The sequence below is a fragment of the Euleptes europaea genome, chromosome 15 (assembly GCF_029931775.1).
Source record: "Euleptes europaea isolate rEulEur1 chromosome 15, rEulEur1.hap1, whole genome shotgun sequence".
Classification (NCBI taxonomy): Eukaryota; Metazoa; Chordata; class Lepidosauria; order Squamata; family Sphaerodactylidae; genus Euleptes; species Euleptes europaea.
Genome location: NC_079326.1, coordinates 24,842,402 through 24,867,485, shown reverse-complemented (window position 1 = coordinate 24,867,485; position 25,084 = coordinate 24,842,402).

The following is a 25,084-nucleotide window of genomic DNA, read 5'->3' as shown; positions in this document are numbered from 1 at the left end:
CGGAGTCAGCCAAAGTCATGACCAAGGCAGCTCTTGTGAAGGAGATTGCTCATCTGTGCGAGTGAGCAGTCTTTTTCAGAACGAAGCCTGGACAGCAGCTGTTGAGGCAGGCACTTTTTAGTTGGAGGGTATATCCCTCTGGACAGAAGTGGGTGAGCCCCATCTTTTATAATGACCCTTCCAGACTAGTTTGGTCTGACCAAGCTGGCTCTGATTATATGACCCCTACCTCAACTATGGGGCCCTAACAAAACCAGTCAAAAATTGAAAAATGGGAGAAACCACAGAGCTGTGCATCTGCCCAAAGCCAAATAGCCAAAACCTAGAATAGCCGAATATCTAATTTGGGAACCGCCAATTTGGCTTCGGACAGATTCCCAGATGTTGGTATTTGGTCACCCAAAACCCGAATATTGCTGAAATGGCTAATTTCAAGTTTATTTTCGGTTTTGGTATATCGATATGTGATACGTATCGATTTTCGGTTTGGGTATATTGATAGTGAGAATTTAATATCTGTACAGTGTCCAGTTGACTAAAACAAATGTATTACTCATATAAATGTGATATTTTGCACCATTCCCTTAATCAGCATTGGCAGTTTTAATTACAAGTTCATTTAAGAATATTTTTCAGAATAATGCAATATTTAAGAAACTGCATGGCTCAAAAAATCATACATTATTTAACAAGGTAGGTTTACCTTCTCCCAATGTACCTGTGTTTTGTAATTGCTTTGAAAATGATTAATACTTTCACATTTCTAAATAACAGAGCACTTTTTGGTAAAAGCCAACAGAAATCAAACACATGCAACACTATCTGTATCTTGCTCCTGTATTAATCTTTTTTGCAGTCAATAGTAAGTGTGATTGGAGATTCCTGAAACACAGATACTTCTGAGATGTTTGAGCAAATAAATATATTTATTATTCTTACATATCAGTATTTTTGTTGCTGTTCTGAAATTGTCTCTCTTGGAATAATGTTCTGAGTTGCACAATTCATACATTTTCTTCCTTTGTTGTTGTTTTTTCTTCCTTTTTGTAATGTATAGTTTTACTATTTCTGATTTCAAGTTGCGCGTGCCAGGCGAGAGTTGGAAGATTCATACCAAAGGCTGTTCCTTCAGCCTTTCACATGAGAAAATTGTTAGGCACATTAAAGTATTCCTGACTATGTTGCATTCCTTTGTTCAGAGTGAGTTTTGGGAACACATCCTTTTCTCATTATATTTCCATAAAATATACTTGATCTATTCTATTCTTAGACTACCTCTGATGTGGTCTGTGAATGGAGTGCAGTATTAAAAAAAAGTTTCTTTTCTTTTTTTTATATATTCACAAGAAAATGTTTTCCTTTCTAACACACAGGGAAAAAATCACTATATATGAAAGTGAGATTTTACTGAAGGTTTTAGCAAGACTCAATACCAATAAGAAAAGCTGCATATCTCCAAAGTCAGCACAAGACCCACCCTTGGATAAAATCTTGATGAGGAAGCAAAAAGAAAAGATACAGCATTAACAGGGGGAAATAACAGTTGCTCCATACAAAAATCCACACTACACTTCCACTTAAAATTAATTCAGATTAAAGTGATATGCTGAATCTGTTCATCTGAGTTTAGCTGAGTGAATGGTGACGTGGTCAGATGACTCTTGGATATGCATCACACATAATATTCATAAAATTAGGAAAGTGTTCGTGGCTCAGTGACAGAGCATCTGCTTCACATGCAGAAGGTCCCAGATTCAATCCCCAGCATCTTCAGGGAAAAGGACCAGGTAGTAGATTATATGAAAGACTTCTAATTGAGATTCTGGAGAGTCATGGCCAGTCAGGGTAGATATTACTGACCATGATAGACCCATTGCTCTGACACTGGTATTAAGGAGCTTCATGTGAATTTTGAGCTATAGACTCTGGTCCTTTATGCATGGGTACTTTGACTCATGTTCGCCCCTGGACTGTTCCTTGGAGTTATGCATGAGTTTTCCATCCTTCAGAGTTGACCTTGCACCCACCCTGTGCTTTTCTCGAGTTTTCCCAATGCTGTTTTGCCTCGGATTTAAAGTCTGCTCTGATATCAACTTGGTTCAAATTGTAGCTATGGTCAATTGCCTGAGAGATGTGGCAACTTTTCTCTTTATAGTGTCAAGGAAAAAATAAATTTCATTTCCTCTTTTTATAGTGTGAAGTGGTTGATGGATACCCAGTGGCTGTTAAATCTAGGGAAAGGGAAATTGTACCTATTTGGGTGCATAACACATTCTGGGTTTCCCCCTCCTCCTCCAGCTGAGCGGCGGGGCGGGGAGGAGGCAGAAAGCAAGTGCTTGCATAATCAGGAACCAACTTAGCTGTACTTGTATGGGCTCCATTGAAATACATTACAGCACAAAAACAGTTGCAAAGAAAATGAGGAATGGTTCTCCATTAAGGTCACTTGGCCCAAATAGACAACTCTGGCACTGGATTGACTGCCCCCAGAGTGGAATGACAGACCCAGGGAACAGAATCTGTGCTCTGGGACTGGAATGACAGCCCCAGAGTGGAATGACGATGCACTCTGGGAGCTGTCAATCCAGTGCCAGAGTAGTCTATCTGGGCCAAGTGACCTTAATGGAAAATCCATTCCACATTTTCTTTGCATCTCTTTTTGTGCTGTAATGTAGTTCACTGGAGCCCATGCAAGTCAATTGGCAATCCTGGATGCCATGATCTTCAATAGGCCTTCCAGCATCACCCATTGTTTCCAGTGGGCAATCCTATCATTCCTTTTAGCATATCCCTTTGCAGACTACAGCCAATTACAAAGCAATGTTTTCAAGGGGCAGGGACTCAGATGCTCTGTATTTGTGCTGGTGATTCTGCATTACAAAAACTTACTCCTGATACTCCAGGACTTTCTTCTGGGCAAACAACCACTATGCATAGGGTTTTGAGAATTCAGATCAGAAAAGTATGGGCCAAGGGAGCCTCGAACCCAGGTTAAAATCCCCATGCATAAAAGACCTCTGATAAACCTTCAGATGGTTCCTAAAACACAGTGACTCATACTACAGAAAAATGCTGATGACCCACTAAACAAATCAGGGCTCTGCTTCCAGGTATTTGCAAGGAAAAACATGTTTGAAGACTTCATCAATAGTATGTACACAGTCATAACTTAGGTGTCTGTACAAAGTATCAAATCAACCCTAGAATAATTAAGGTTTTGTTTCAGTGTGGAATATCTGTCTTCCAATTAGCAGAATGTGTTAAGAATGGTCATAGATAGGCTTGTATCAGACAGACAGATAGATGCTTTGCTTTGTATTACAGATTCTTGAGGGAGATTTCATTCATGATGCCGTGTTTGCTAACCTAATAAAGAGGGAATACGTTTGTACCTCTCCAAATATTGATAGACAACTGCAGAAAGAGAAGAAAGGAAGAATATCAACATTTATGCATTCAAATCAATTGAAGTCTCATTGTTGACTTCAATCAGAATAGTAGCACCCCACACATGAAAGGCAGTTTAAACATAACTAAGAATCAGTGTATGAAGAAAGAGAAATGCCTGTCTAATACTATTAGAAGCAACTTTACTTCAGAAATTAAAGGGAGGATATAAACCACTGTCTTGTATAACGAAATTATTTCAAGAAGCTTCCAGAGACTAAACTATGAATATTTCCAAATGTAAGTAGATATTTGATATTGTGGACAGCATAAAGCAATTTTTTCCCCCTTTCACAACCTCCCCTTTTCTGGTTCTAGCTTAGATTAGAGCCCAGACAAATATCAAGAATCAGCCAATGTTAGCAGTAGGAAATACGATTTTTTTTCTTGTTCCCTTAGTGAGCAATCCTTTTTCAGAACATTTTCTTCTGAACATTTTGCTCCAGATTTTAGCTACTGCTGAAGAACATGGCGGACAGCAGTTGCCATATGAACACCACCCTTTCATTCACACATGAACCATACATTGACCACCGCAAAAGTTAACCTATATTACCTTGACTGTTGTCCATCTGAATGAGGATCAGCTGGCCACGTAACATATCTGATAAGCTGCTAAAGGCATTATGAATGGCATGTAATTACAACACATTGATGTGCAAACACCTCTCCACTCTGGACCAAGAGCCATGGATTGAGAAACCATTACAAGGTGCCTTTCATTCACATATGAACCATACACTGACCACCACAAAAGTTAACCTATATTACCTTGACTGTAACTTACGCTGAAAGAGCAAAACAAGCCAGAGACATTGCATCAGAGATGCTCAAAATGAGAAATCTTTTAAGAAAACAATGGTTCAAGCAAAGGAGCTGATTCAGAATTCTCACTGATGTGACCAATATGTTTTATACAACAGAGCTAAATTCATCCATAGGTCCAATTCACACATGCATGTACATTACTGATTTCCCTTACACTAGATGGCTCACAGTGGGCATGTGAACATTTTATTGAAAAGCCTTGTGTTGGACATTGGGTGGGCCAAATAAGCCCTCGATGGAGTTAGATTTGTGAGAGCTCATCCACATTTGTTAGTGATAAAGTGAGTAATCTTCAGAATCACATATAAGTTGGGGAACACTTTCCCCAAATATAGTGATCTCTGAGAAAGTATGTGACCATAGGGCTGTTATCAAATAAACCTTTTAACTGCCTAAAGTCTTGAATGGGATATGGATCAGTTTTATGTTTCCAGTATGGAGGATAGTCATTGTGCCCTGGCCATAGGTGGCAGAACATATTTATAGCACTTCAGCAGCAAATTGGAAACAGAAGAAGAAGATGAAGAAGAAGAAGAAGAAGAGTTGGTTTTTATATACCAACTTTCGTTACCACTTAATGAAGAATCAAACCGGCTTACAATTACCTTCCCCTCCCCACAATAGACACCCTGTGAGGTAGGTGGGGCTGAGAGAGTATGACTACAAGGCAAAAGCTATAATCCAATAGTAACCAAACAGTGTTTATTTATTTTATTTATTAAAACATTTATACTCCTTCTTTCCCCATGGTTCAAGGCATAGTTACCACCAATCATGATGTCTCTTGCCACTGCAAAGCTAAGACCCCCACATGAAAGGCACTAACATATGGTAAGAGCAGAAACACTGAGAAGACATGTTGTGCAGTATCAATGCACAACAACTTTCTGCATGAGAACAAAATCCAGAACCCAGAAATTTTCCTAGGAGGGGGGTTCAAATCATCAATCAATCTTTATTTTAAAAAAAAAACACCAGTCATAGACTCTTCACAATTTATCAGGGTTCAAATCATGGCATGTGGCAGCGATTCCACAGAATGCTAATAACACAGTGCAAATTGCAAATGTATCCCTGCTCCACTGGAGTGAAGAGTCCCCTGTCCAGCTGTTTCCACCACTGTACTGCAACCATTGAGCAGAAGATATTATATTATTGCCTCTCGTTCACTTTGGAAACTCACAGGAGGCTTTCTGGGATAGTTGGTAATAGGATAGCACAGCTTATCGAAGCAAAATAAAATGCTTTAGTCTTATTAGATAATGGATGATCATGTCACCAAGAGGAAAATGCTACAGACTTTGCAGCAGGATCAAAGCACAGCATGTTCCAAAGGTAAGAGCTATTGGTGCCTATCATTTGACTTGTCAAACACCAGATTGCTATAATCTTCTACTCTCATAAAAGCACTAAACTTCAGCCAATGCAATATACAAAGAACATCATGTATAGTGACACAGAAATGGGTTTCACATATGAATCACAAAGGTTTAACATGATTTTTAACACATGCACTATACATTTTCTTTTATCAGATGCTGGTCCGAGAAAAAAGTGTAATAAGAAACATACTATTTTAAAAGAATGACCCAGCATTCATAAATACTGCATGAGATGCATCTTTCGAGTAAAGAGGAGCGATCTTACCACATAACTATTTCCATCATTCAGTGAACTGGAAACTTGTCCTGATATGTATGGAGGTATATAGAAAGGTATTTCTCTCAGTCAATTTGGCAGAGGAATGCACTTCAAAAAAAAGGTATTAATTTCAATTTGGGCTTTCAGTTACACCAAATTTTCAAGAATGTTTTTATTGGCTTGGAATTCCATCTCCAGTATATATATATATATATTTTTGGGGGGGATTCTGGAATTTGGGGATCTTTTTTCCCATCCCCCCTAAGTACACCTCAGAGACAGCAGGAATAGAGAGGGAGGGGTATGACTACGCAAACAGCTGTTTAGCAGAGCACATGCCCTTTAAATTTTAAGGGCAATTGTTTTCTATGCTACCTTGATAGCCCAGGCTAGCCCGATCTTGTTAGATCTTGGAAGCTAAGCAGGGTCAGCCCTGGTCAATATTTAGATAGGAGACCACCAAGGAATACTCAGGGTAGCTACACAGAGGCAGACAATAGCAAACCTTGTCTGAATGTCTCTTGCCTTGAAAACCCTATGCAGTTGCTGTAAGTTGGCTGCAACTTGATGGCCAACAATAAACACTATAGTGGTAGACCTGGCCTCCAGTGTTTGCAGGCCAGATCTTCCTGTAGAACATAATGGCCCTTTAATATTTAAAGGCTACATGTGCTGCCAAACAGTTGTTTTCTGGGGCCACTTCCTCTCACTCACTCCCCACTCCTGCACCTCCTCAAACCCTAAACACTCCCAAAATTCCAGGAATGAAATGATCATTGCTCCAAGAATTTGTGATTAGTCCATAGCGGAGATATCAATGTCAAGAAGTTGAGCAAGAGTACCAGCACTATGTTATTTCTGGCTCCCTCCCTGACTGTCAAAATTTCTCTGACCTCCCTGCCACCCTCACCTATTGCTTTACAAGTTCTTCTCCTTCCTGACCAGGAAGACAATGCCAGTCTCTTCATCAGCCTGTTCTGCTTTGGTGGTTTCTTGCCAACTCTGACTCTCCCCCTGAACATCTTGCAGTAGCAACTGGAAATGATTTTATTGGCAGGTTTCTGGAACCAGGTCTCTCTGTATTCCTAATGCCTGTTATATTCTACATTCTGTTCTTTCCCATCTACAGTACAGTTTGAGTATCCCTTATCTTGTCATCCCATATCCGGACTGACCTGAAAACTGGACTCTTCGAACTGGCATGCAGGCAGATCCACGCGGCCCAGCCTCTCCTGACTTTCAAGAGGCCGGGCAGCACAGATCTGACTTGCAGCCACACTGCCTGGCCTTTCCAAGTCCAGAGAGGCTGGGCGGCATGGCTGTCAGTCAGATCAAACTTCATCTGCAGCAGGAAGGGAAACTGCTAAACTGAAGTCTAGGCTCACTCGCAGCATGCCCAGACTTCAGTTTAGCTTCCCTCCTCACCACAGTTGAAGAGATCCAAAATATGGACAAATCCAAAATACGGACCACTTCTGGTCCCAAGCTGTCCAGATGTGGGCTACTCAACCTGTATATAATAGTGAACTATTATTAATTAACCCACCTTCTCCTTAATCAGAGCAGAAGCCTAGCCACACAACAACACTTTGAGGCACTTTATTTATTTGTTTGTGTGTGTGTGTGTGTGTGTGTGTGTGTGTGTTCATTCGGTTTCTATCCCACCCCTCCCCGACAAAGCTGGGCTCGGGGCAGCTTACAACATATTCTATCCATTAAAATATAGCAATTATAGTTAAAATCCTCAACAATTTATGCTAAAATAAATGACTTATTCTGGAAGCTGAGAAGCATCATGGCAGATAAAGCCAGGGGGGTGAAGTCACTAAAGGGATTAAATATTATAGAGGTCCCCAGTCTTGGTGAGCCTTAGGGAAATTTGAAGACAGGTATGGGTACCACCACAAAATTCCTGTGTGGGAGCAAGCACAAAATGACTGCCCTGGGGGGCTGGGGCCAATCACAACAAGTTGTGAGGCTGCAGTTCAAGTATCCATCTACAATAGAGGCAGCTGTTTTTAATGGGGTGGAGGAAAGCTAGGACCTGCTCTATGCTTTGGAAAATGATTCTTTATGAAAGAAGCAAATGAGCACCATTAAACCCATAGGTACTATGATGAGAATCGCTGAGGAGACTTGGATTGAAATCCCTACTCAGCCATGAAGATGCCTGGGTGACTTTGGTCCAATCTCACTGTTGTGACAATAAAATGAAGGAGAGAACCTTGTGTGCCATCCAGAACTCTGTGGAACAAGGTCAGGATTTTTAAAAACTGCGATAAAGGATTTGAACCTGGATTTCTTTTGTACAAGTGAGTGTTATGGACATTGCTATGCACCAACTATCTAAGTGTCCATTTAGGCGACTAACTGCTCAAATGCACTTGGAGGGTCGAGAAACTAAAGGTACCTTTTGGAAAGCTCCAGCTACTCTGGGCAGCGTATTGAATCTCATAAAATAAATCTGCTGGTGGAAAAGAATAAACCGGTATGGTTTCCAGCGAATTGCTTTTGTTTTAAATGCACGGCCTCATGTGTCAGCATGCCAATGTGTCATGCCTGGTTACATTTGTCTTGTTGTGTTAAAATTATGTTACTGACATAAGCAGGCTGGGTGCCTTTCCTCCATCACATTTGCCAGCCTACACAGTTGGAGGACTTTGGAGGGTTTTTGTTAAAAAAAGAAAACAATAAAAATATAGCACAACATAGACTAAGGTTTAGATTGCTTAATCGGCGGATATTAACTCTGTATGTGTGCTGTTATAATTACAGACCACTCCTGTGTAGGTATAGATCCACTGAGTTCAATGGTCCAGTTTCCTACTAAACGCTCATGGGCCTGAAGTCCCAAGCACTTAAATAACACTTCATTGGTCAAAGAGCCTTATAATCTTTGCCCCCAATTTACAGGCTAGACTTGCACCGAAATGGGCTGGATACGTGCAACAGGAGAAACATACCTGATTTCCCAGCCTGTCCTAACAGCTCGAGGTTGTACATATAGAACACCAGTTCCAGCTCCAGTTTTAGCGGAACCTTTAGTGAAGGGAATGGCTGCTTCTCCTCTCCAACTCTGCCTACACCACAAGAGGCAGAGACTGCTTAACAGATGTTTCACATGGCTACAGATAGGCAATGTAAAGCACTGCACGAAACATACAGTTTGCCAGTGTTGTGGCTGAGATTGCCAGCCAGGCACTGGCAACCAGCGGGAGGTGGACAGGGGGAAGGACATGGAAATACAAAGTATTGTGATGCTAGGATGTCACTTCCCGCACATCCTTGGAAGTGATGTCAATGCATCGGCACAGCCTTGTAGAACTTTGGCACCTGCGCTGGCTTCCGGTCAGCTTCTGGTGCAATTTGAAAGTATAAAGCCCTAAATGGTCTGGGACCATCTTACCTGCAGGGCCGCCTCTCCCAGTATGACCCCCCTCACCTCCTTAGATCATCTTTGCAGGGCCTTCTACAGGTGCCCGGCTCGCTCATCAACCACCAGGGGAAAGGCATTTTCAGTGATGGTCCATTCTCTTTGGAATCAGCTCCCCAGGGAAGTTCGTGCACTGAGGGATCTTCCAGCATTCAGTAGGGCATGTAAGGCTGCTTTGTTTCATGCAGCTTTGGTTAACATTACAAACCGGGGATCTAGTCAGTTGACTTAATTTCTCAAAGTCATCTGTTCTTCATAGTATCATAGAGTTGGAAGGGACAACCAGGGTCATCTAGTCCAACCCCCTGCACAATGCAGGAAACCCACAACCACCTCCCTGCTACACCCCCAGTGACCCCCATTCCACATCCAGAAGATGGCCAAGATGCCCTCCCTCTCATCATCTGCCTAAGATCATAGAATCAGCATTGCTGACAGATGGCCATCCAATCTCTTCTTAAAAACCTCCAGAGAAGGAGCACTCCCCACCTCCCGAGGAAGCCTGTTCCACTGAGGAACTGCTCTAATGGTTAGAAAATGCTTCCTAATGTCTAGATGGAAACTCTTTTGATTTAATTTCAACCCATTAATTCTGGTCCGACCTTCTGGGGCAACAGAAAACAACTCGGCACCCTCCTCTATATGACAGCCCTTCAAGTACTTGAAGATAGTTATCATATCACCTCTCAGTCTTCTCCTCTTCAGGCTAAACATACCCAGCTCCTTCAACCTTTCCTCATAGGACTTGTTCTTGAGTCAAATGTTTTAATTGTTTTATTGCTCTATTTATTGCATTCATTCATTTATTCATATTGTATTTGCATTTACTGTATTTTTAAATGTAAGCCACCCCCAAGTCCCCTGTGAGGGGAGGGTGCAGGATAACTAACTAACTAACTAACTAACTAACTAACTAACTAACTAACTAACTAAATAGAACCCCCCTCCTCAAAATCTATGAATTCACCATAGAGCTTTGGGGGAGTCCTAAAGTGTCAATCAGGGCTACATCAACACTTCTGGGGTTGTGCCAGAAGTAATGTCAGTGTTGGATCTAAGGGTGTGCAAAAAAAATTCAGTAATTTTTAGGCTCAGGTTTATTGAGCCTGATTTCTTTTGGTAATTTCGGTAAATTAGCAGCATGGCTGCAAGGGACTCCTTACATGGGCATTGAAGTTTGGTGAGGTTTGGGACAGGGGTCCAATTTTTGGGCCCAAAAAGAGGTCGCCCCAGTCTTCCAGGCATTTGTGAGAGGCTACAGCCAAGCTGACAATCAGTTTTCATGTTCAGAAGGTCACCGTTGCTGAGGACTGGGGGAAATAGCCAATTGGCAGGCATCACAAAGTCTGGGGGCTCTGTTTGTATCTGGGGCATATAGCATGATTTCCATGCAAATTAGCTTCCAAACTGAGGAAAACAGCTTAAATGCCAGAAAAATAAGGCACAGAAAACATTTCTTTGGGTGGCAAATGACATCCTGTGAATAGTGATATAGTCATCAAAAATCTGATTTCAAGAGATGGTCACAGTGCGGGCAACCTACAGTTTGAGAGAAGGTTTTCATGTGGGGGGTGATATCGAAGCCAGCTGAAGTCATTACCAAGGTGGTTTTTCTGAAGGATGGCTCGTCCTTGTGGGTGAGGAGTCTTCTTCAAAAGCCAGATCAGCAGCTGTTGAAGTTGGTGCTTTTAGTTGGAGAGTCTATCCCTCTGGATGGGACTGGGTGGGCCTAGTCTTTTAAATGCCCCTTCTGCTATCCAGATTAATTCACTGAAGGGTGATGGATAGTTTGGTCTGACTAAGTTGGCTCTGATTACACAACCCCTACCTCGCAAGGGCCCCAACTATGGGGTTCTAATAAAACCAGTCAAAGATAGAAAAATGGGAGAAGGCACAGAGCCGTGCATCTGACCAAAGGCGAATAGCCGAAATCCGAAAAGCTGAATATCATCCCCCCAAGGATGCTCCACTCTAGTTCCCAAAATCTACTGGAAGTCCCTAGCCCAAGAGCAATCTGATTGTCCTCAATCAGGGCCAGGGCCTTTTCAGCCATGGACCCTGCCTGGTGGAACTCTGTCTGAGGAGAACAGGGCCCTGTGGGATCTGGCCCAGTTCTGTAGGACCTGCAAGACGGAGATGTTCTACCAGGCACATGGTTAAGGATTTTCAGCTGCTCTTGTACATCTACCAGTCACTGGGCAAAGTCCACCTTTTATAGGCTCCCCTCAGCCCCCGCCCCCCCTCTAAGTAGAGGGTTTGTTATTCTCGGGAGTCAACTCTTCTGGGAACTTAGGGTGCCATCTTATTTGTATTTTATGGATTTAAATCTATTTTAATTGTTTCTGTTTTTAAATGTATTTGATTTGTTGTTACCCGCCCCAAGCCCCACTACAGTGGGGGAGGGGCGGGATACAAATATAAAATAGAAATAATCCACCCACACTGACGTGATATCCATATAGGTGCAAAATCCTACATGCTTTGTTGAAGTTAGCTAAATTGACTCCTGAATTTAACCTGGGAGACTGGCCACCCAGTCTGAACCTAGCCATGTAGAACAGTACACCCATTTGTCATTACATCACTGTGAAGACAGACTGTGGCAACTGAAGCAGGGACAACTGCTTAGGTGTACTCTTGCTCTGTCTCCTGCTTCTCAATGTGTGTCACTCAAAATGGATAAGAAAACAGATATCACTATATAATTTATACAAAGTGCGAGCAAAAAATTATTGCTTCTTAAACAGGATTGGACTATATCTGCAAATTGTATTTATATGAGGGTGCCAAATTTGCTTCTTTGCAAAGCATCCATCTTCACTGCTCGTACTGTCATTCAAACACGGTGATTATCCTATATCCCTCTATTAAATCTGCGTTTAGACATTCCTAGATACCAACGTTAATGTCACACAAGACTTTAAAATATTATAAGGTTTAAATATTGTCAAAGCAATTTTCACTTCCTCTCGTCCATGAATATCCTTACCTGTCAACTGGCTAAGCTAAAGTTACATGGGGGTTGCCTAGATATTGTCACCTCATACTAACAAGGATCGGGGTTCTGTATTTTTAATGGCCGTTTCAGTGGTAATATTCTGTTCCCACTTAGGGCATGATACCACTGGGGATGAACTCAGACACGTGGAAGAGATGTTCAGATGTATTCCATATTTTGCATCTCATAGGTATTTAGGTGTTTGTCTAATATTTCAGCTTTCCCAAAGAATTTAGAACAAGGTGGGTTACAAAAACACCCACATATGCAAAAATAAAATAAAATAAAACATACCGTAAAACTACCGTATTACTCGAGTATAAGCCAAGTTTTTTAGCCATGATTTTTGGCTTAAAAAACTCACCTCGGCTTATACTCGGGTCAATACGGTAATTCACCTGCCGGGCCCTCTCCCAGCGCGCTCCCGCCGGCCAGCTGATGGGGGGGCTGTCCCGCCTTCTCCCCCCACCCCACCCGATCGCGCCTTCTGCGTGGCGGCGGCGGCTTCTTCTCCCCCACCCCATCTCCACCCAATCGCGCCTTTTGCGCGATCGCAGTCGCGCCTTTTGAGTGATTGGCGTGCCTTTTGCGCGATCGCACCTTCTGCGCGGCAGCGGTGGTTTCTTCCCCCACACACACCTCACCCCCCCACCTCACCCAGGCCGGTCCTCCTGCTTGCCAGCTGACCCTGCGAGGCCTCCTGCACGCAGGGAGGGGGCCGCTGCCACCGCCTGCCTGCGCGCCTGGAGCCCGGTCAGGTAAGCCTGCGGGGGGGGGGGTGCATTTCCCCTTCGGCTTATACGTGGGTGCCTAATTTTTCCCCATTTTGGGGGTGAAATTAGGCACCTCGGCTTATACTCGGGTCGGCTTATACCTGAGTATATACGGTATCTTAATAGTATAGTTCAGAGCAAACAGATACCTAAAACTATAACAGCCCTGGGGTTTTATGTTTGTTTTCAAACATCAGAGACCTTCCCTCTTTCATGCTTCATGGTGCATTTGTAATTGAAGAGTTTGCAAAGTAACTTGCAATGTAGCATGGGATGGAAAGAGAGAAAAAGTGAGCGAAAGAAAGACTCAGAGTGAAAAAAAACAGACAGTCCTGCTTGGCAAGAACTAGTCTTTGAGTGTGCTCAAAGGAACTCTGGATTGTGTCCCCTTTGTTTTATAGGTAGAACAGGAGAAGAATACCAACCAACCTACATGTGTTTGGTGTACCATCTCAGACTACAGGGTAAGACGGCAAATGTTTAAACGCTTCCTCATATAAAATACTCCCACACAAAAACTAGCAAAAGTAACCCCTAGAACACCTTCTATCATACTTATTTTCTGCAAGGAGGGGTATTTTATGTAGGCAGAATTCAGACTTCAGAAAGAAATGGTACAGTACAGTGACAGACCCAAAGTATACAACTTTCAACTCAAACCCGTTAGTGCTAATTGATGCATCGAGACATTTCTAAATCGATGACTGAATGAACTGACAGATCATTTTGCCCTGACACATGCCCAATCCCTTCTAGTAAAACAATGCTGTGTTTAAAAATGGTGGGATCAAAATCATGAATTGAAGTTTGTTTGTTTGCTTTTAATTGTACTGCAGGCTATGTAAGAGGAGACTGGGTGGGATAGAGCCAAAGGCCTATGACACAAAACAATGGCATTGAGGCCAAAGAAATCATTTAAAATTAAAATTGTGTTTAAAAAGGATGTTTTGAACATTTCAAGACATATGACATTCCAAGACACTCACTGGGTCAGTAAAGATGAATTTCCTGTTCACAAACATGGACTTCTTATTTATTTATTTTTAATTCACATCTGCTCTTACTAGGAATGCCAGTCCCAGGTGGGACCTTGGTATCCCCTGGAATTACAGCTCATCTCCAATCTACAGAGATCAGTTTTCCTTGAGAAAATGCTTGCTTTAGAGGATAGGCTGTATGACATTGTACCCGTCTGAGGTTCCTGTCCTCCCCAGGCTCCATCTCCAGGAGTTTCCCAACCTGGATCTGGCCACCCTGCCCCCTAGGGTTGCCATGTCCCTCTTCGCCACTGGTGGGAGGGTTTTGGGGCGGAGCCTGAGGAGGGCGGGGTTTGGGGAGGGGAGAGACTTCAATGCCATAGAGTCCAATTGTCAAAGCGGCCATTTTCTCCAGGTGAACTGATATGGTTGCCAACCTCCAGGTACTAGCTGGAGATCTCCAGCTGATTGAGATCAGTTCCCCTGGAGAAATGGCTGCTTTGGCAATTGGACTGTATGGCAATTGGACTCTATACCTCCCCTCCCCAAACCCTGACTTTCTCAGGCTCTGCCCCAAAAACCTCCTGCCAGTGGTGAAAAGGGACTTGGCAACCCTATGAACTGATCTTTATTGGCTGGAGAGCCGTTGTAATAGCAGGAGATGATGGAGATCTCCAGCTAGTACCTAGAGGTTGGCAACCCTACTGCCCCCCATCGTCCACCGGTGATCAACAGGGACCTGGCAACCCTAGCTCTTACTATCCATGCTTTAAACATGAATTTTGCTTCTGTCATCCTTATGGCCCCTTATTGTTGATGCGTGTTCCATTTCTGCAACGCTGACAGCCCCAGTTTCTTCCAGTCTTTATAGGCTTATAAATAACCCCTTGCAGATAAAATGTTAAGCCTTAATAAGGTTCTGTTCCATCTCAAATTATTTTATATTTCTCCCACGGGAACAAGAACACATGGAAAAACCATTGCTTTCTGGATCTAATCAATAAGATAAGCGATGCAATCTAGAGACGCATGTTGTAGGTCTGCCTTGTGAAGAAATGGTTTTATGCAAGTGGTAGGATGTCTCCGAAGAAAGTTTTAAGAGTCCAGCTACTTGTTTTTTCGAACAGTATCCCCTGTTTTATGTATTTGTGGTATTCCAAAAAAATTTGAACAACAAACATCTCAGACTCACTGCCTCTGTAGCTGGACAGGTTTCCCACAGTTGAATCCTTTGATGATACGCTCTGGACTTCCTATTTTAAGAACTTTTCTCTTTCTTTGTCTCTCTGGAGGCCAACTTCTTAGGTCTCCTGCCAGTCTTCTTTTTGGCTTCCTTCTGCCTTGTATTCTTGGCCTTAACGTCTCTTCTGCCAAAACCTTGCCTTCAACGTTGCTAGGCCTTCTCCATTTCCAATGCCACTCATTCTTTTTAGGTTGCCAGGAGCCCTCTTTCTCTTCTCCAGTTGCCAAACTATTTAATCTGACAGGCCTTTGCCTCAAGTCATGCCAAAGTATTTCATAAGCCAGACCTTTGGGCGTCTTGCCAAGATCATGCCAATTATTGCCATGTGTGCATGAGCAGCACTGACAGATATAATTTTTAACTACAGTTGCTGCAAAATAAGAAAGTCCTAATACCATGATGTTGAGACTGGCGGGTTAGGGACCAACTTGAATGAACTCTGGGCCTGGGCAAGAATGATTATTTTATTATTCTAAAGTCAGACTTTTAAAAGAAACAATCAAGTTTGTAAAGTTGATCTTTACACCGTAAAAACTCCTGATTAACTTTTTTTAGTTTTAGGAATTCATACTTCTAAAAGACAAATTGAGAACCAACAATAAAACATAACTAGAGGGGGATATGCATGCTACAGAGTAAAACTGATTTAACAATAATTCTCTTCCCAGGGAATCATGAAAACTGGGGTTCTGTTAAGATGGCGAAGAATCTCTAGCAGAGAATTCACAGCATTTCACCAAATAAATTAAATTTCCAGGATTCATTTGGTGGGACTAATCACAGGGGCCATAAAGAAAGAATAAAATAGATATAAGTTTGAGATGTTGATGCAGCCTCAGAACTATTTGCCTTGTCCATTAATTATAAAATATATAGAGATACTGAACACCAGTATTGTGTTGCATTATACCCTTTCATTTGTGGTAGGCTTCTTTTTGTTGCTGATTGGAGCTCATACTTACTTTTTTTTTTTTAATTCCATATGCATAATAGGCTTATATGGCCACCATCCTAGAGCAATGTTCCTGGGAATAAGCATTATTGATAGCTGATAGGAAGAAAGTAGATTCCTTTGAAATGTGGTGTTGGAGGAAAGTATTATGGATACCATGGACTGCCAAAAAAATATTCCCCCAAAACCCAACAACAGTGGGTTATAGATCAAATCGAGCCTGAACTGACCCTAGAAGCTAAAATGACTTATCTGAGGCTGTTGTACTTTGGTCACATTATGAGAAGGCAAGAGTCACTAGAAAAGACGGTCAAGCTAGGAAAAGTTGAGGGCAGCAGGAAAAGAGGAAGACCCAACAAGAGATGGGTTGACTCTATAAAGGAAGCCACAGCCCTCAATTTGCAAGACCTGAGCAAGGCTGTTAAGGATACAACGTTTTGGAGGATATTGATTTTTAGGGTCACTATGAGTCGGAAGCGACTTGACGGCACTTAACACACACACACAAACACAAGCCTTATTGAAGAACATGCGTAGGCTTAAGATTGCTTCCTATGTAAAGATTATTGATCATGATTCAGAAAAGGTGCTTTGGTACCTGCAAGCCATTCTGTACAAACACTGGTGTTTTCCTCTCTTTTTTTCTGACCACAAATACCCTACCCTATTTCACAAAGGGAATTTCAGGAATAGCTTGTCTTTTTCCATAGAAAGCGTCATTCAGAAAAACAAATTCTGAAGTCCTGCAGTCGACCCAAGGTTCACCTTACAGACCCTGGTCTTCTTTCTCAGTTATTTTTTTTATTTTAAATATTATTTTTAAATAAAAAAAATTCTACATCTAGCATAAGAACTTAACTTTGACACAGGATATTCCCACAAAGTAGTGCATAATTTCTCCATGGGATTCGATTAGAGTTGCCAGATCACTAGGGTTGCCAACCACCAGGTACTGGCTGGAGATCTCCTGCTATTGCAACAGATCTTCAGCCGATAGCGATCAGTTCACCTGGAGGAAATGGCCGCTTCAGGCTCCGCCCCAAAAAACTCCCGCCAGTGGCGAAGAGGGACCTGGCAACCCTACTTTTCACCACTGGCAGGAGGTTTTTGGGGTGGAGCTTGAGGAGGGAGGGGTTTGGGGAAGGGAGGGATTTCAATGCCATAGAGTCCAATTGCCAAAGCGGCCATTTTCTGATCTCTATTGGCCGGAGATCAGTTGTAATAGCAGGAGATCTCCAGCTACTACCTGGAGGTTGGCAACTTTAGATTCGATTGAAACTTTTCAGGCTTCTGAAGAATTTATCGACCAAGTTATCCTTCCCTTATACATATTAGGGCAGAGGTCCTCAACTTTTTGAGCCTCTGGGCACCTTTGAAATTCTGACAGGGCAGTAAGAACAATCACAAAATGGCTGCTGCAAGAGGCAGAGCCCACCATAAAATGTCAGCGGGCAAGGTTACTAATCATGATGCGCACCTATTCTCTCCAGGATCAGAGGAGCATGCCTATTATCTTAGGTGCTGTGGAACACAGGCAGGATGGTGCTGCTGCGGTCATCTTGTTTGGGGGCTTCCTGGAGGCACCTGGTTGGCCCCTATGTGAACAGACTGATGGACTTAATGGGCCTTTGTCTGATCCAGCAGGGCTTTTCTTATGTTCTTATGTGGTTATGTATAACTCTGATAGTAACTATTCAATATTTCAGGCAGAAGCACTTTTTAACAGGATGCCTTTTTGTCTGCAAAGCCAATCAGAAGCCCTCCTGGGCAAAAGCCCCACTTAGCTGCGCCCATTTTATAAAAGCACTTGGTGCGCAGCATGGTGCCCATAGGCACCACATTTGGGACCACTGTATAGAGGGACAACAGTCTGGGGGCTCATAACACCCTGATTTCTGAGCAAGATGATGCTGGTGTAAATGCTATGCTCCCATTACAGTGAAGCATAACCTTGAGTAAGTTACTACTCAGGTTATAAAGATAAAACAAACCAGGCAGATCCTATGCCATACTGATTTTGATATAAATATGAGGGAAGGAATGGGGAAAAAAAGTTACACATTAGGATTGCCAGGTCCCTCTTCACTACCAGTGGGAGGTTTTTGGAGGGCAGGGTTTGGGGAGGGGAGGGACTTCAATGCCATAGAGTCCAATGCCCAAAGCGGCCTTTTTTCTCCAGGGGAACTGATCTCTATTGGTTGGAGATTAGTTGTAATAGAGGGGCATCTCCAGCTAGTACCTGGAGGTTGGCGACCCTAGTACACATACAGAAAACCAATTGCTGCTAACAGCAAGGCATGCAATTGGTTTTGATATGATCTCTGGATGGAGTCTGGGTGGTGGGAGGGAAGGCCCAGAGGGAAGGCCAGCAATGTACCGTGGGACCCAATTCAACATGATCTTTTGGTGGCCTGGGTCTCTTGAAAGTTTTGATCGTTTCTGGCAAAACAAATGCAAACCCGTTATCAGATCCTTCCACCTTCAGTGAAGTGGCACTTTAGCCATTAGCAATTGATACTTCCCTTGTCATCATACTATCTCCATGTAAGGTGTGTGTGTGTGTGTGTGTGTGTGTGTATCTGTGCTGCAATGATTTTTATTGTCTCCTCTCAAGGTGCCTGCACTGTACATGCGTTCAATTGCAGCTACATTCAGGCAAAACTATTGTGCTACTTTATGAGTCCACATTATATTGTATATGGTGCATAAGCATTTTCAGAGGGTATTTAAGACACAAATGCCTATGTATGGGGAATATATCACACATCATATGCTATAATGTAATATATGTTTGAGAAACAACAGCTTCCAATTTAAATAATAAAACACCCTCCAGCTGAAAAGAATTCTCCCATTACGGCATTTTTTTAAAAAAAGAACCTATTTCTATTGTGGTTAGTTGTCTAGAAGTTTTTTTTTTTTTTTTTTGTAAAAGAAAAGAAATTGATTCTGTCCTCAAGAGAACTTTTTCCATTCCTTTAAACAAAATAAACACACCTAAGTCGCTGTATATTGCTTTCTACACATGCTAGGTGAATTCAGTTTTGAGAGATCATTCCAGAAATATTCATCATCAAGCTATTTATTTACTTACATAAATGTGGTTGTGTAAAAAAAAAAAAAAAGAGTACAACAGGAATGCATTCAGAATTGGCTTATGTAATTTTCTTCTGGCAAGCCACCATATAAAACAGGGGCGTCATGGCGCCACCAGAATTCTAAATTGTGGTAGAGAATCCTCCGTACACATGGCATTAATCTTTGTCTTATTGCAGAGAGACACATTTGCTTGCGTTGCTCGCCTGTGTCTAAAAACTAAGATGTCAAATTTCAATGTTAGTTTAAATAACACGATGATTAAAATGATAACTTCGGTTTGACTCGCCCCCCCCCCGAAATACCCTCTTTGCACATGTCACAGGTTTTTTAAATTAATGATCATCACAGCAAAAGTACAATGAAGCCTATTACTAAGGGGTTGGTGAAGAGAGTACACAACTCATATCCTTTCATATTGGACAGGATTCAGAGCGCTTTTTAAAACAGATTCGTATAATTAGCAAACCCGTCGGTATTTCATTCTGTTTACTCTGGGTTGATCACAGGACTTTGGGGATCTCATTATAACGTATCAGCTTATGTACCCCAAGTGACTGAGAAGGCTTAGCTGTCTTCTGATATCTCACTACTAAGTACAGTCTTAATTTAAAGCATTATTTTCCCCCTTATCCCAAGCTGACATGGAGCAGAGATGTACAGTCATTTTCACAGGACAAGTCTGTCTGTTAATTTTGAGAAGAAACCTTGTTTCAAATGGAGGGAAGAAGGAAGGGGCCCTCTATCTTGTTAGTCAGCCTCATCTCTTCTTTATCACTGCTCAGCAGTTATCAGAGGGAGAGGCACAGTTATCAGAGGGAGAGCAACCATGGAGCAAGGCTTTTAAAGATGATGATGATGATGATGATGATGATGATGATGATTTAAGATTATACTTAAATCATCCGGCACTTGCTGGGCTCAAGGCTGCTTCCAGCAAATGAGTACAATAAATCAGATAGCATGCAAATAAATGCACTAACATTAAAATATACAAATAAAAGCTTAAAACTGGACCCAATTTAGACATATAGGGCACCCTGGCTCAATAGCTAGCTCCTATAAAATAGTCTCACCCATGGAGTTGGCCAAAGATGGAGATTTGAAAAGGTCAGACCTCTAGGAGGTCCACCTGCCCAAGGCCAGGGAAAGGCAACAGCAACAGGGATGGAGAAGGAACAAGAGAAGGGAGGGAAGGGTCCAAAAAAAAAGGAAGGAAGAGGAAAGGAAGACAAGAAAGGGGGGCAGGGAGGCCAGTCAATGCATATAACCTCCCTGTCCTCAACTGTATGCCTGGTGGAACATCTCCATCTTATATGATCTGTGGAACTGAGCTAGGTACCACAGGGCACTGTCCTCATTTGACAGAGAGTTCCACCAGGATGGTGTGAGAGCCAAAAAGGCCCTGGCCCTGGTCGAAAACAGCTGGATGGTTCTGGGTCCAGGAACAACCAGCAAGTTGTTTTTAGCCGAACGTAACACTCTCTAGAGAGTGTATCGAGTGAGGCGGCCCCACAGATACAATGGTCCCAGACCATTTAGGGCTTTAAAGGTAGGTACCAGAACCTTGAACCTGATCCAGTACTATGGTTGCCAGGTCCCTCCTCACCACTGGTGGGAGGTTTTTGGGGAGGAGGGTGGGGTTTGGGGAGGGGAGGGGCTTCAATGCCATAGAGTCCAATTGCCAAAGCAGCCATTTTCTCCAAATGAACTGATCTCTATCTGCTGGAGATCAGTTGTAATAGCAGGAGATCTCCAGCTAGTACCTGGAGGTTGGCAACCCTATCCAGTACTCAATCTGGAGCCAGAGCAGCTGGCAGAGCACAGGTTATATATGAGCTCTCCAAGGGGTCCCCGTAAGGACCAGCACCACCCCATTCTGGATCAGCTTAAGTTTCTGGAGCAGCTTCAACGGTAGCCCTGCAATACAAGCCCTTCTGCCAGCCAAACTCTTAGCCCAAAAAGAGGGCTGCTGTGTTCCCTGCAGTGCCATAGAACATTCACCCACACAGCTTGAACTTTATCAAATGTTGGGTCATGGCTGCCATTCTGATTCAAAGGTCCAAGTATCCTATGAAGGACACACAGATCAGTGGGTGACCTCTTTCATTTCAGCAGGAGCCAGTCAGCACACAAAAGCACAGAGCAACCCTTTTGTATGCGGGAAAGCAATGAAGGTACTGGAGCTCTCATGTGTGTGTGTAAGTCGCAGCCAACTTATGGCGCCCCCTCTCTGGGGTTTTCATGGCAAGAGACTAACAGAGGTGGTTTGCCAGTGCCTTCCTCTGCACAGCAACCCTGGTATTCCTTGGTGGTCTCCCATCCAAATACATGCCAGAGTCAACCCTGCTTAGCTTCTGAGATCTGACGAGATCAGGCTAGCCTGGGCCATCCAGGTCAGGGCGGAGCTCACATACTTACCAGCAATTCCTGGATTGAATGAATAAGCAAACTTATACTTGATACCATTTCCTTAAGTATAAACAGCCAGAGAAAACCTAAAAATTATTCAGCAGCATAGATAACTGCAAATAAAACTTACAGCGGTGCATGTATAAGTCTAGCAAGCACAATAATCTGAGATTTATGTCCTCTTTTTTTACCACCAGCGAATTACATGAACGTGAGACATTCTGAAAAAGCAATTTTTATTTTTAGTTTTCTTGAACCAAAAAAAAAAATGTGCTGAAGATTCACACGGAGTGTTTTTATAAATTAATATGATGTGTTCCAGAGACAACATGCTCTCACACAGACACTCAATAAGAAAAGGACTGTTTACTCAGTTTACAGCCTGGAAATCACTTGGGACTGAGTTTCCATGAAGGAATTTTTTTTGTTTTGTGCATCATTAATCCAAAGTAAGATGAAGCACACATACACAGAAACAAGGATAGGAAGAGAAGTTTTATGTATTTTAAACTTGTTTGGCACTTTACAGAATAGTCACCTAATGTCAAAGTATTAGCAAATATTTTTTAAAAAATGAATAAAAATCTGTAATCACTTAGATAAGCGCAATATGCCTTTTTTGGCATTTAATCACACAATGAAATCACATGCACATTTCCTGACACGAAAGACAAATGATGTAATAATCTGAAGGAGTTTCTTCATCTCCTTGGAACTTTGCATACTTGACTTGCTCTCCATATTTTGTGACTTTAAATGGTGGGAAAATTATATTAAAATGCTTGTAGCAGTTCCTCTAAACTAGCATCCTTTTTGTTTTATTGTATTTAATATAAAAGCAGCAATTATTTGATTTCAAAGTTATGAAAATATGTACCTTATGAGAAAACAAGCAATTTAAGCTTTAATTGGTGTCATTTTTCACAGAACTGGCAAGATCTTTGCATCCCTGGCATGTTGTTTTCTATAAAACTGCAGAGCTGCCTTCAATGACGGTTTTACGAATGTATAAGTTGTTTCATGAAGGTAGGTAAAGGGATGCCTGGAAAAGTAAGAGTTTGTATGTGTGTGTGTTTGGGGGGGGGGTAGTCACAAAAAATGCTTTTCATTTCATTTCATTTAATAGAGCTTGTAACAGTTTTTGCTTCCCAGTCAGAATTCCTTCACTTCTCCTGTAAGAATAGGAGAGAGAGGGATGTGAGAAACATATTTTGTTAAAAAGGAAAATGAGAATGAATTGCAAGAGAAATGTGTTTTGGTTTAAATGGAATAATACATGGAAATGAACCATTTTTTTAAAAAAAAAAAGCGTGCAAACGGGAGCATAATTCTAGCTTATACAGACGTTGCATTTCATATAGACTCTCAGTTCTCACATTGCTTACTCCAGAATAACTAATTAAAGCTTTTCCCCATCCTGGATATTCCTGCATTGACTGAGGAGGTTGTTCCTGATGAGGCACCAAGACCTTTCATTGCCTATCCAAAGCCAAGTATAAAATTCCATTATTACCACCACTGCAGGGGTAAGGTTGCGAGGTCCCTCTTCACCACCACCGGGAGGTTTTTGGGGCAGAGCCTGAGGAGGGTGGGGTTTAAGGAGAAACTTCAATGCCATAGAGTTGAATTGCCATTTTCTCCAGGTGAACTGATCTCTGTCAGCTGGAGATCAGTTGTAATAGCAGGAGATCTCCAGCTAGTACCTGGAGGCTGGCAACCCTAAGCAGGGGGAATCTGAATCACAGACCTTCTGGGCTTTCTTACCCACACCACATGGCCAAGCATCACTCCCAGGGAGAGTCCCTGTGTGAAATTTCAGGGAGGCTGAGTAATTTGATCCCAAGCTGCTTGTTTACCCACCACATTATCAGCCTTACACCTGGGCAAATAAATTTTTATTATCTGCCTCTGCAGTGACTAGCATCTGGGTTTTCCTTGCATCTTCTTGCTTGATCCTGAGCTCCTTTCGGAAGAAATATGGGGGAGGGAAAATCTTCTGCAGCAAAAGCCTTGTTCCCTCCAAAATGCTGTCCTAGGCAGCAGCCTTGACTCACTTAGGCCCATAGATTGGCCCTCTCATTTGTACACGATTCAAAGGGAAAGCCCAACAAAGATCTGGACCCAAATCGATATTTTCTGGAGAGGCCTGAAGAAATAAAAAGAATGTTGTGCATTCCTGTGTGGTAGAGCAATTGACATGCATGGAAGCCACCCATATGCATACTCCTAGCGATTGCAAGATGGGAAATTAATTACAACTGTAGAAATCCGTACGGGCTGTGGTTATTCGGCCCCATGTGGAACGCGAAGTGGATTGGCATTTTAAGGGATAATGAGATGTGAAACTCCCGCCACACCCACTTTTGTGTTTAAGAAATGGAGCCCTGTGGATTCTGTATCCTGGTTTTCTGCCCAGAGCCGAATGTTATTCTCAGAACTTAAGTCAATTAAATACAGGCCTTGCTGGCTCAGAAAAGGACTGGTACCTTTAAACATGAGAGCATTCTACTCACAGGCTAGTCAACTTTCTGATTAATTGTGGCATATGGAATGACTACAGAGAATGTGGTCGCTGAAAACTGAATTTTTGAGAATGACGTTACTATTAACAGATGGTCCTTAACATTGCCAGACAGTCACAATGGTGTTGAATGTATAACTTTCTGAAGCAAGGGCTTTCCCAGTCCCCTTCTTTCACATGGCTTCAGAAATGATGGACAGTTGTACAGACCACTAGTGTCCAAATGATTCCAATTCTATACATTAGAAATTATGTTGGGGACAACATATCTAAAGCAGGAATGCGTTTCGCAATGGGATTTGGTTGCATTGTTAAGCTTTACAGAATACACTGCTGGTCTTGGAGATAGAATTCTACAAGATCTGAGCACGCTGGAAGAGGGGGCAGATGTGAACAAGATTCAGTTCTATAAATGCATCTGCCAATATGGTTATTATGCCAATAAAGGTTCATGTATGTATGTATGTATGTATGTATGTATGTATGTATGTATGTATGTATGTATGTATGTATGTATGATTCAGTTCAACAAGGATAAGTGCAGAGTTCTACATCTGGGTAACAAAAATGAGAAACGTGCATATTGGATGGGGGATACACTTCTCGGTAGCACTGTATGTGACCAGGATCTGGGGATATGGGTGGACTGTAAGCTGAATATGAGCAGTCAGTGTGATGCAGCAAAAAAGGCTAATGCGGTCTGGGGGTGTATAAATAGGGGCATAACAACCAAATTGCAAGATATCATAGTCCCACTGTACAC